A 13,565-nucleotide genomic window follows, 5' to 3' on the forward strand; every position below is an offset into this window, starting at 1 on the left:
TCAGATGCTGGAGTTCACCCTGTTGCAAAGTCTCTAAGACTCCTTACAAAGGGCCTCTAGGGCCCTAGATGAACAAGTCCTTGACTGTCTTTCCACTCTAACTCCCAAGAATCTGAGGATCGGTTGACTGGCCCCATACCAAAAATAAAACGTTTTTATTTTTAGCCAATCAGAAATATACATGGCTTCCAGAAAGTGGGGCCAAGAATTTCCTTTCTTTTTATTCAGCATGCCCTCATACAGAGATCTCCATAGTCTCCTGATCTCTCTGCACTCTCTCCTGCTCATCTTTATTTTTGTCACCCTTTCCTCGGAATCCTGGCTCCTTCCTGGCAGCAGCCCTCAGGGTGACGAGGACCATTCTTCCTGCATTGCAATCCAGGAAGTCCAAGCTAGGTCCCTATTGCTGTACTTAGCACAAGTCACAAGACTTTCGGGTTCCTCAAAGCAGGATGTGCACAGGACAAGCAGGTCTTTCTTGCTAATATTGGCCATTAATATGGATGATATTTAAACTGTCTGTTGTCCTTCCAAGGCTTTGTCTTCACTGGGAAAGGGGAAGAAAGGAAGGCGGTGAGAGGGATAGAAAAATCCCATCCTCCCATAAGAGGTCAAGTGGATAAGAATAGTTGAGAGAATGAATGCATGCACAGATGATGGAGCCAATGTCTCTAAGCTCCTGCTATCTCCTATCTCACAAAACACTATGGCTTGAAGGAATTGACCTGCACTGCTGGGGTTGACCAGCATCCCTGTCTGCATGCCTCTCTCTCCTGTGTCCAGTTCACATTTTTGCCCTGATTTTTGATTCTTAATCTCCTGAGAGATAAGTTTAACAACTGGAACAATCTGTCTTTTCTTTCGGAATACTGGAAAATGTGAAATTCCCAAAACATCAAGCTGGAAGGTTATTTCATAATTGATGTCCCAGCCATTTCGGCATAATTTCTCAACTGTAGTTGTCAAGGACTCTACAACTGCTTCTGCCAAAATCTTTTCATTATCTTACCAGTCACATTTCTGAATATTAATTTAAATTCATATGGCATATTGGCATCTTCCTGGGTAAGATGATGTGTAATAACTATAAGTTATTGAAGCTGGCAGGCACTAATAATGTCAAATTCATGCCAGGAATACCCTGTGATCTTTCGGAGAAATTCTAGGTCCTTGAGCAAAACTTCTTTAAAAAGTCTCTTCTTAAAAAAGAAAATACTCCCCAAAATACCATCAATGGAGCTCCTTTGGGAATTTCCTGGGCTATAACTATACCTCTATTGTTTAAGGAAAATATATTTCAAGGAGGATTTAATCAAGTAGTCACAAGTAGTGTCTTTGGAGAACAAGGTTAGTCCCCCATAAAACTGCTTGGAGAAGATAATTTCTATATACTGAGATGCTTTGATAGAGAACCACCAGCCTAGGTTGAAACAGGGTGAAAAAAACCCATTGAGATCATTTCCTACTAGGACTAAGAATTTTCCACTCTGGACTGAAAATGATCTGGGTGAGGCTTCCTCACCCACCATTTATTTGAATATCAAGCTATGAAGACATTGAAATCAATGATGTTGAGTATGGTGATTAAGGTGTGTCAAGTCAACTTTGGCATATGACTACCTGTAATCCTTGATGTTACAACATCCTTATCATAAATGACAGCCTCATTAATGACCAAGCTCTTATCCATGTCTGCCTAATGACCAGCCAGCAGCAATCAGCCCCGTCTGCACCACATACCATGAGCAAAATGCCTCCTTCACAGCTCTCTTTAGTTTTGTAAAATTTTCTTCTCACTTTGACAGTTTTTCATTCATTACTATGACTGAGAAAAGGAAATATGATGTATAAAATATGAAATCTACAAAAATGTCAGGAAAGTCTCCATTTATGAAATGAAGCATGATATTTCATTGTGTTGGAAAATGATATCAATAGGCTCAAATGCCTGATAAGACCAGACACAGAGGCAGCTTATATGGCATCAGGAGGACTTAATCTCTAATTATAAAGGAGGGAGTCAACTCAGCTAGGTATGTGTGGACAACTGGAGATATTACCAAGGATGGTGTGCACACTTCTCCATCTGAGATGATGGAAATGCTCTGAGTCTATGCTGTCCACATGGTAGCCAATGGCCACCCTATGGCTATTTAGCTCTGGAAATGTGGCGAATGCCACCAAGCAAATTAATTTTAAATTTTGTTTTAACTTAAATAGGTACAACCCAGATCAAGATCATAATGTCCTCATAGGAGAGAGGTATCCACATTTAGGATGATAAGGTCTGTCATGGTTTGGAAAGGTATCCCCCTAAAATCCATGTGGTAAAGACTTGTCCCCAAGCCCAGGGTGCTGTTGGGATATGGGGGAACCTCTAAGAGGTGGGGCTTATGGGAGGTCTTCATGTCCCTGGGGTGTCCCCTTGAAGGGGATTGTGGTGACACTAGCTCCCTCCTCATTCTTGCCTGGCCATGAGGCAAGTGGCTTTATTCCATCATGCACTCCTGCCACCAGAGGCCCAAAGCAACAGGTACTTGATCTTGGACTGGAACCTCTAGAATTGTGAGCCAAAATAAATTCTGTCTCTATAAGTTGATTATCCCAGGCTGTAGAGATGGAAAGCTGACTAACAAGGTCTGGGAAAACGGGGGTCACATTACACTTCAGGAAACTTAAATATCTGTATAAGGCTGAAGCAGGCTTGCACAGTCTGGTCTGCATATAGGCCACAGGTCACCTTACCCACACCAGGTGCACCCTATCCATCTCAGAGTGATCCAGGACACAGTACACAGTGCGCTCAGTTATGCAGGCTGATTCAGCATTTTCAGACTCCAGCCTAGCACGGCCTGGGCCATGAACTTCTCTGAACTCAGGTTGAGGAACTAGAGTAAGGTTCAGCTCAGACATCTTTTATTTAAAAAAATTTTTTTATTTGTTCTTTTTAGTTATACATGCATGGCAGTAGAATGTATTTTGACATATACATACAGGGGGTATAACTTTCCATTTTTGTGGTTGTATATGTTGGGGAGTTACACTGGTTGTGTATTCACATGTAAACCTGAGAAAGTTACGTCCGATTCATTCTACTGTCTTTCCCATTTCCATCCCCCTCCCTTCCCTTTATTCCCCTTTGTGAACTTCTATTCTCCCCCCAAACCTCCACCCATGCTTATTGTGAGTTAGCATCCACATATCAGAGAGAACATTTGATTTTGGATTTGGGGGATTGGCTTAATTCATTTAGCATATAGTCTCCATTTCCTTCCACTTACTGGCAAATGCCATAATTTCGTTCTTCTTTGTGGCTGAGTAATCTTCTGCTGTGTATATGTCCCCCATTTTCTTTATCCATTCATCTGTTGAAGTGTACCTAGGTTGGTTCCATAGCTTAGCTACTGTGAAATTAGCTGCTGTAAACATTGATGTGGCTGTGTCACTGTAGTATGCTGATTTTAAGTCCTTTGGATATGTACTGAAGAGTGGGATAACTGGGTCAAATGGTGGTTCCATTCTTAGTTTTCTGAGGACTCCCCATATTGCTTTCCAGAGTGGTTGTACCAATTGGCAATCCCACCAGCAATTGTACCTTTTCCCCCACATTCTCATCAACATTTATGGTTACTTGTATTCTTGATAATTGTCATTCTGGAGTGAGATGGAATCTCAGTGTAGTTTTAATTTGCATTTCTCTCATTGCTAGAGATTTTGAACATTTATTCATATATTTGTTGATCAATTGTATTCCTTCTGTGAAGGGCCTGTTCAGTTCCTTAGCCCATTTATTGTTTGGGTTATTTGTTTTATATATATATAAATCCTGGAGATTATATATATCCTGGAGATTAATGCTCTGAGGTGCAAGTGGCAAAGATTCTCTCCCATTCTGTAGGCTCTCTCTTAACACTGTTGTTTCCTTTTCCTTTGCTGTGAAGACAGCTCAGACATCTTTAGAAGTTATGCTGGGAAGTCTCTGAAGTAGTAAAAAAGGCTTATTTCTCCACCTGGTGATGGGAGTCAGGAATGGGTATACAGGAAGGAGGCTCCCAGTTCAAATTGTTCCTTTAAGCAGTGAGCACAATTTTTAAAAATATTTTTATTTTTTAGTTATAGGTGGATACAGTGTCTTTATTTTGCTTTATGTGGTGCTGAGAATCGAACCCAGTGCCTCACGCATGCTAGGCATGTGCTCTACTTCTGAGCCACGAACCCAGCCCCAATTTTTAACATAAAGAAAATAGTTGGTGGAAGCCCACTGCTATCACAAATTATTTTACCTCTGAATTAGTAAAAGAAACACTATTTTATTTCAATGCATGTAAAAGAGTTTAGAAGTGGCAAAAAAAAAAAGATGGTTTGATTGTTGCCTGATTTAATGAAACAGTTTTTAATACTTAACAGTGTTATTAATGAAAAGCCTTGTATATATGCATTTCTTGTTTTTGAGAGCACATCTTTGGAAAAGATTCCTAGAAGTGAAACTGCTAGGTATAAAGGTAATGTTTGTAATTTTACTAGTTATTTCCAGTTATCCTCTACAAGGATTGGACCATTTAGCATTTCCACCAGCAACAAGTATGTCATTCCACTTTTGGATTTTGCCTCTCTGAGAAGTGAGAAATAGCATCTCAGTGAAGTTTCAGTTTTCATTCTTTTCCTACAATCCATATGCTAAGAATTTAATTCCAAAGAAACAAGACTCCTTTGGACAGTAACACCTTTAGGATTGTAAAAGAAGAAAACTTACTCCTCAGCTACACTCTATATTGAATAAAGTTTATCTTACAGATGGACATGAATTGTTAAGTTCTCATTCAGTAGCTCAGTCATGGGGAGGTTATGGAAACAGAAAAGCCACAATTCACAGAACAAGGAGCCTCAGAGAGCTCTTTCAAGCAGCATATGCCATTGCACATCTGCAAAGGCATTCACCTCCAACAAACAGGCAATGGGTGCTGTTTTAGTTAGCTTTGCGTCACTGTGTCCAAAATGCCTGACAAGAACAACTTAAAGGAGGCAAAGTTTATTTGGGGCTCACAGTTTCAGAGGTCTCAGTCCAACTCCATTGCTCTGGGCCCAGGATGAGGCAGAACATCATGAGGGAAGGGCCCAGTGCAAGAAAGCTGCTCAGCTCACCAGTGGGGTCAGGAAGTGGGCAGAGAAGGGCTGCAGCAAAGATGCGAAGAAAGATGCGTCCCTCCAGGACATGTCCCCAGTGACCCAATTGCTCCAACCATGCATACAGTTACTTCCCAGTCATTCCATTCAAACTAGGATGGACTGATTAGGTTGCAGCTCTCACAGTTAATCATTTCTGAATATTCCTGCATTAACACAAAGCGCTTTTGGGGGGATACCGCCTATCCAAACCATGACAGAAGTTTTTTGAGAATATTGAAGATTACTTTGGAATTGGAGGATTTTGGTGCAATAATGAAAAATCAAACTTGATAGTGAAAGATTAACTAGATGAAGGACGCCACACTTTCAGTCAAAACATTGTGGAACTCTTTTTCTTAGTAAAGAAGTTCATTTTCCATGTGATGTAGGATTTTTCCTTCCTTCTTTTATCATTGATTTCCAATTTCATTCCATTATGGTCAGATATGGTGCATGGTATTATCTCCACACCCTTATAATTACTAAGAGTTGCCTTATGGCATAATATATGGTCTATCTTTGAGTAGGATCCATGTGCTGCTGAGAAGAACGTGTATCCACTTGATGATGGTTGATATATTCTATATATGTCGGTTAAGTCTAGGTTATTGATTGTGCTGTTGAGTTCTATAGTTTCTTTATTCAGCTTTTGTCTAGAGGATCTGTCTAATGGCGAGAGCGGTGTGTTGAAGTCACCCATAATTATTGTGTTGTGGTATATTTGACTCTTGAACTTGAGGAGAGTTTGTTTTATGAACGTTGCAGCTCCATTGTTTGGTGCATACAAATTGATGATTGTTATGTCTTGTTGGTGGATGGTTCCTTTTAACAGTATATAGTGACCTTCTTTATCCTTCTTGATTAACTTAGGTTTGAAGTTGATTTTATTCGATATGAGTATGGCCACTCCTGCTTGCTTCCGAGGGCCATATGAGTGGTATGATTTTTCCCAACCTTTTACCTTCAGCCTGTGTATATCTTTTCCTATCATATGAGTCTCCTGAAGGCAGCATATTGTTGGATTTGTTTTTTTTGATCCAGGTTACTAGCCTATGTCTCTTGATTGGTGAATTTAGGCCATTAACATTTAAGGTTACAATTGAGATATGATTTGTATTTCCAGTCATGCTTCTTTATTTACAGTCACTAATATGGCATTATGTAAAAATGCGAATATGTAACAGATGTGATTCTGCAATCTGTATTTGGGGTGAAAATGGGAGTTCAAAGCACAATTTGAGTCTAATGTATGAAAGATGATATATCATGAACTATGTAATGCGATAAATAATCAATAAAAAAAAAAAAAGAAGTTCATCTCCTGCTGCCAGGGTGTTTGCATGTCATTTGAATTACCTGTCTGAATTTTAACACTGACTACATGCTTGCAAAAGCATAGGCTTGTCATTTATTTTTTATTTTTTTATCAATTTTGGCATTTTAATGCTAGAAAGTGGATATTTGAAATCAGGAATTACGGAAATATTCAGTGCATACGTGTACAGAGGAGGCATTATTGAGGCTAGGTTGCTCTAGTTTTTAATCGATTGCTGGCTAGCATGCTACCAACTTATCAAGCATTCAACTACATCTAGTGATGGTCCTCTGTGGGCTAAGAACCTGCTAAAAGCTGGGGATACAAAGATGATTAATCCAGGGTTCCTTCCTTAGAGGAATGTACCATGCAGTAGAGCAGACTGGCAAGTAAATGTGTAAATTAATAGAACCTCTGATATGGAACCAACCAGAACACTCTTTAACTACTTGCATGTATCTTCATTAGTAGTTCAACTTTTTAAAAAATAACAGATTTATTGAGAAAAAATTCACATGCCATATAATTCACCCATTGAAAGCACACAATTCAATGATTTTTGTACATTCATATAGCCGAACAGCTATCACCACTTTCAGTTTTACAACTTTTCATCATCCCCAAAAGAAGGTCTATGTCTATTAACAGTCCCCCTGTTTGCCTTGAACCCACTTAGGCAACCATGAATCTTTTTTTTTTCCTCCACATTTTTTATTGGTGCATTATAGTTGTACATAATGGTGGGACTTGTTGTTACATATTTGCACGTGCACACAACAGAGCACTGTAGTTTAGTCCATACCCTCCTCATCACTTACCCCCTCCCTCCCTCCTCCCATACCTGGTCACTTTCCTCTGTCCCACTCTCCCTTTGCTTTTCATGTGATCACCCCCAACTTTACTTTTGCTTTTTTCTCTCTAGCCTCCATATGTGAGAGAAAACATATGACCCTTGACCTTCTGGGTTTGGCTTATTTCCCTTAACATAAAGGTCTCGACTTCCATCCATTATTCCTTCAAATGACACTATTTCTTCTTTCTTGATAGCTGAATAAAACTCCACTGTATGTATTTACCACATTTTCTTTATGCATTCATCTATAACCACTCATCTTTCTGGGCTCTGTAACTTTATCTGTTCAAAGCCTTTCATATAAAGAAATGAAAACGAAATCACATAATGTGTAGTCTTTTGTGACTGTCTCCTCCCAGTTAGCATAATGTTATAAAGGTTCATCAGTGTTGTAGGGTGTATCATCATTTAATTCCCTTTTATGCCAAATCATATTCCATTGTGTGGATATGCCACATTCTGTGTTTTTGTTCTTTCATTAGGTGATATTTATATTTGGAGAAATGCACAGATCTTAAAGGTAGCCATACACATTTTATTTATCTCTTCAGTTATAGATATTTGAGTTATTTCCTTTTTTGACTGTTAAGAATAATGCTGCTGTGAATATTCATGTACAAGATTTTGAGAGACCTTTTGGTGGAATTGCGGGGGTTCACCTCTGAGGAACAGGTTCACTTGGGGAAACAACACATCTTTGCATGCCCAGAGCCAAGTACACCAATAGAAATTCAGTCAGTTAACAGCCTCTTGTTCAAAGCTGCCATCAACTCAGTGTTCCTGTTATGGAACTAGGAGGGGCCTTTGTTGTCAGCTGGCCTGCACCCCAGGTCAGGGGTCATCCAGCCCATGTCTCTAATGTGGTCCTATCAAATTCATGTTTTCCATCTTATTTACATGGAACCGTGAGCATCTTGGCCAACATCCATGTGCATGATCTCTGTGAACTCCCCCCGATCTATGAATCCAGTGACAGTCCCACAAAAGGAGAAAGTGTGGTTACTTTGGCATGGCCTATTCTCACAGCTCATGCCTATGCCTGAGAAGTTGACTGCTTCATGACAGATTCTAATCTTCAGCCAGGAATAAACACTAACTTGTCTATGCCACCTTTCCCTCCTTTTCTTAAAAAATAACATCAGAGCCTTTGGGGATCTTTTGTTTCTCTCTTTGCCCACGTTCCCATCCCTGGAGTCTGGCTCATCTGAGCTTGCAGGTCTGTCTGCTTTACTATCTCAGCGTTTATCAGGAGGTTAAAGCTGCAGGGCTCCTGGCCCTCTGGGTTTCACGGCTCTCTAAGCTTCTTTTTCTTATACACTTCCCAGTAGGAAGATCATTCCCCAGATAGAAAAACAAAGGAGTTACTGAGCGGTTCTGGACAGGTCTGTGTTCTTTCCCACAGGTGTTTACAGTATCCTCTCCCTGGAGCCCGGAGTCTTCTTCCTTGTTTCCTGGCTCTGATGGATCAGTAAAGCCCTCTGGGTTGGCCCCAGCATTTTTCACAAGCCCTGATCATTGTTGTCTCTAGAGCTTCCTCTGGTGGTTCTTAAAGGCCCTCTTGTGTGGCTGTGTGCAGAGACGTGTAGCTGGCTGTGGGATCATTTAATTTACCTATGGGTACTATCTGGGTATCATTTCTTCTTGGTGAAGGACTCCCCCTTGTTTCTCTTTTTCGGGTGGCCTCAGGGGTTTTCTACTGCTCTCCTTCTTGGCTGCCACCACCTACTTTTCTTTTTTCTTCTCCCACTCGGGCTCTGCAGGAAGGAACCCAGCTGCACATATCTTTCTTGCTCTGCTAAATAAGGTAAGATATTCTGTTGAAGTCATTTGAGGCAATTTGTTTCCCGTAAAGGCAGGAAAATCGGGGGTTAAAAAATAATGGGGACAATGATAAGAAATCTTTAACACTCATCATAATCATCCCTGAAACCTGGTTCACATTAGTTCTGGATCTTGTCCTTCTCAGTCACCCCACCAGTGGGGTCCACAAGTCGTTCTTCCTGATCTCCCTTCTCTGTATGCATTTATGGGGACACTCAGGTATTTTCCCATCCTCCCTCTTTCTATTCTTATTGGTACCTTCCTGCATTCTATGCAGATGGCAATATGAGGACATCTGGACCACAAATCAGAAATCCTCTCCAAATCCATAACTTTCTTTGTTCCCACTGTAGTTACTTTAATCCATGTGTCCCTCCTCCCATCCTGTGTGCATGTATCTCATTTGAGAGCTGGGCCAGCAGCCACACTGATATCTCAATGCCAGCCCTCTTCAGGGCCATTCATACTCCAAAAAGCACACAGCCAACTATTGCTATTCACAGTAGTTATAGTCTATAAAGTCTCCAGGGACACTGAGTTGATGAATACTGAGCCATTTCTCCTGGGGGGAATACAGGGCTATGCTCCTATGAGCTGTTGGTTACATTTTCTTTTATCCACTGGTTGTTTCATTTATGTTTTCTGTTCAGACACTCCTTAATATATGGTGCTGATTCATTAGTGTTGAACTCATGGCCCATGGCAGTAAAACTCATGTCTCAACCAAGTTTACCTGGCATACGCATCTTCTTCAAAGACCCAACACAGCCTTCTTACACTTATAAGTAGAGGCAGCACTTCAGGTCAAGTATGGAGGTGATCTTAAGTAGCAAAATCACCCACAGAAAGCACCAAAATGTAATACTAAAAGAGAAGGCAGAGCATCGCCTCATTTGACTTGGCTGGAAACATGTATAATATTGGGTAATTCAAATTTTTGTCACTCTGGGCACATTTCAAGTGATACCAAAGAGCCACACATATTGATTTTGAGATTGCAAATATATTTTCTCAAATAGGAGAATTTGCAAATATGGAATTTGCAAGTAATGAGGATCTGCCAGACACACACACACACACACACACACACACACACAACACACACACACAAAAAAAAAACCCGAGGGCACAGGCCACAATGTGAGCCAGAGGCTGTGATATTTGGTTCACCAGTGTATACACCATACTTAGCAAAGGGCCTGACATTGGAGGCCCTCAATAAATATTTGTTAAATAAGTAAATGAATCACTGAAAATCCAATAAGGTCAATTATACATTCACAGAGCAAGTATCTCCATCTACTCTAGTTACATAGTCCATACAGATTAAATATAATCTTATAAAAGCTACAAAGGCCATTTTTAAGATACCCATCACATCTTCATGTTCATGAAATAATTTTTATTATGATTATTAGATTTGTGTGGTTCTTCATGGGTCAAAAACCACATTCATGTAGTTCCAAACCTATAGCATTTATTGTAGGTAAGCAGATTGTTGATTCAATCGTCTAAAATCATGGTAAATTTTTTAAAAACCTTTAATAAAGCCTAGAGAACACTGTGATAAATAGGTTAGTTCATATTCCAGTTCTATATGTTTTTCTCACTGGTAATATGATTCTGGTTCTATAGTCATATGGACCTTGGGGGTCCCAAAGAGGGGAGATAGCTCATTGTCTTTTGGAGAGAAAATAGGCATATCTCCACCTAGTGGTCAAAGGTAAAATAAGGGAATGTTGGAATGGCTTTGGACCATTAGGTTACGGTCTATGCAAAGGTGTGTGAGGGGGAAAAAAGAACTAGATTGGTCAAGGAAAATCCACTAGATTTCCATGGAAAACAATAAGTGTAGGCAGTCTAACATGAGTTCTGGGATCATAAACTTAACTTTTGAATTTCAGCTCTCACCAGCTATGTGATTTGGGGTAAGATGCCAAGTATCAGCTTATTCATAAGTAAAATACGAATAATAATAATACAGCATATGTTCATTTTAAGAATTATAAAAGAATACATATAAACCAATTAGCATAGTCACTGGCACTTAGAAGGCAGCTGGTAAATGAGAAGTGAGGATCTATCCCAGGGGTGCTTACCACTGAGCTGTGCCTCCAGTTCTCTTCAATTGGTTTTGAGCCAGGGTCTCACTAAGTTGTTGAGGCTGACCTTGAACTTGTGATCCTTCTGCCTCAGCTGGCTGAATCACTGCATCATAGACCTGGTTGACATGCATTCTGTGTGTGTGCATGTTTGAAAGGTGGCAAAGTATTTCCTCAAGGACAGCAGTTAAGTTTTGCATACATGCCCATGTTTTCAGTAACAAAGCAACACGGTTTGCAAAAATGCACAAGGAATCACAATGTTATATGCTTTAGTACAACAGGACCTATTAAATCATCTATTGAATAAAAAGTGTATTAAATAAAGAGAAGCCCTGAATAAAATGACTCAGAGGAAAGGTCACACATCTCACGTTGACTCACCATTTCAGTGGAAATGCTCAGTGGTAAGCAGGTCCGGGTTGTTTCCTCCATGCCCACTAAAAAATAAAAGGCAATGAGCTAGTGCACAAACTGGAAGGTGTTCCAGATAACCGGCTCTCCTTGCCTCCCTAAGGAAAAGCCTTATCTTTTCTTAAAAAGATATTTCTCATCCTGTCAAAGTAATATTCGGTATAAGGTATCCTGGTCCCCTCTGAGGTCTGTATGAATGGAAATGTGAAAATTCCACATCATAACTGGTGTTGAACTTTCTACCCACTGTTGTCCCTTCCTACTTCTTAGGGTTGAGTGTATCCCCCAAAAGATATGTAAGTCTTGACCTCCGGTTCCTGGGAATGTGCCCTTCTTTGGAAAGAGAATCTTTCCTGATGTATCAAGATGTTGGTTAAGATGAGGTCTGGCTGGAGTAGGGTGACCCCTAATCCAATGTGACTGGTGTCCTATGAGAAGGGTAGAAGACACACACACACACACACACATAGGGAAGTCGATGTCATGTGAAGACAGACATACATGTGCCAAGCGGAGAGCGTCACGTGACCACAGAGATTGGAGGGAGGTGATAAAGCGTGGAGCACCAGGGATCGCGAGTAGCACGGAATGGAAGAGCAAGGCGTGAAACGGGTTCTCTCCAGGAAGAACACAGCCCTGCTGACCCCCTGATTTCAGACTCTGGCCTCCAGAGCGGCGAGACGGTGAATTTCTGCTGCGTCAAGCTCCCAGCTTGCGGCACTTCTGCGCTGCGCCAGCCCCAGGAAATGAACAGCCTTCCACGTGCCTGGCTGCGGGTGGATGTTGATCTGAGCCGGGTTTAATTCCCTGAAATTCTAACCTTTTAAAATTATAGCAAGCTACCTCTAAACACGAGGGGATTACAATCATTCGTGTTCAGACTACACTGAGCAATAGTTGCTGCGGAAGACGTGCACACGGTCAGGATCTCTGCAGTGCTGGCCCCACCTGGGCTGGGCAGAGTGGGGATTTTCCTCTGGTGGCTGACAGCAGGCTCCTGAAGCCTGGAACTGCCAGGTCATCTGCCGGCTTCTGTTTCCGTGTGGAGAACGTTCATTTAATCTGCAGATGCCTGAGCTTACACAGAAACTTCCAGACACCTGACACCTCTCTTCCCTCCTCCTCTGCCTTTTGCCAGCTGCCAGAAACTCTGCTTCTCTGTCCCCTCCCCTCTCTCCAGTGAAGAGTCCGTGAAAGGCAGAGTATTGGGCTTTGAAATATTCTTGCTCCATTCGTATAAGCCCTGTTTAAATCCATGGCATGTCAACTCCGAATACTTGGGCTTAGGAAATGCTCAAGCATCCTCTTGACTGAGTGCCTACAATCCATGGCAGATGCCAGCCCCTTCCGCAAAGGGCTTCCCTGGGCATCAAAATGCTTGCATTTAAAGGCAAAGCCACTAGGTGGAGCTCCGTTTAAGGTTGGACCCCAGGTCCTTATACTTCCCTTTGAGTATCAGGTAATCACAATCCCAGAACGAGGTGAGAAGCTCCAGGACAGATTGAGAAAACGGGTCCTTATCCTTAATGTATGTCTTAATCTTCAGATTAGACAGAGCCTCCAGCTGCTTCCGTCATTAATAGTCTCATCTATGATCAAGTACCCTCTACTCCCTCTTCAAGCTCACCCTATCAGACGCATGATAATGATGGTGGAATGTGATGGACATTATTATCCAAAGTACATGTATGAAGACATCAATTGGTGTGACTCTCTTTGTGTGCAACCAGAGATATGAAAAATTGTCCTGTATATGCATATATGAATTGTAATGCATTCCGCTGTCATATATAAATGAAAAAATTAATAAAAAGTGTTTAAAAAAATGGGCAACCAGCAAAAGAAATGGTTCTCTGGAGGCTCTCAGGCTTAATGTAAGAGGTGATTTCAATCA

At 41.1% G+C, this 13,565-nt stretch overlaps 1 long non-coding RNA gene across 2 annotated transcripts; it reads right to left on the reverse strand.

The window, feature by feature from the left end:
• Nucleotides 1-6,504: 6,504 nt before the first annotated feature.
• LOC308631446 lies at nt 6,505-12,938 on the reverse strand. Of its 2 annotated transcripts, XR_014018205.1 has the most exons (4): nt 12,173-12,938; nt 11,642-11,697; nt 11,255-11,392; nt 6,505-9,129 (listed from the first exon to the last, which is right to left on the reverse strand). It is a non-coding gene; the product is annotated as an uncharacterized lncRNA (long non-coding RNA). The 2 variants fall into 2 exon arrangements; XR_014018204.1 differs by lacking the exon at nt 11,255-11,392.
• Nucleotides 12,939-13,565: the final 627 nt, after the last annotated feature.

Source organism: Spermophilus citellus (genome assembly GCF_964194105.1).
Source record: "Spermophilus citellus genome assembly, chromosome: 12".
Classification (NCBI taxonomy): Eukaryota; Metazoa; Chordata; class Mammalia; order Rodentia; family Sciuridae; genus Spermophilus; species Spermophilus citellus.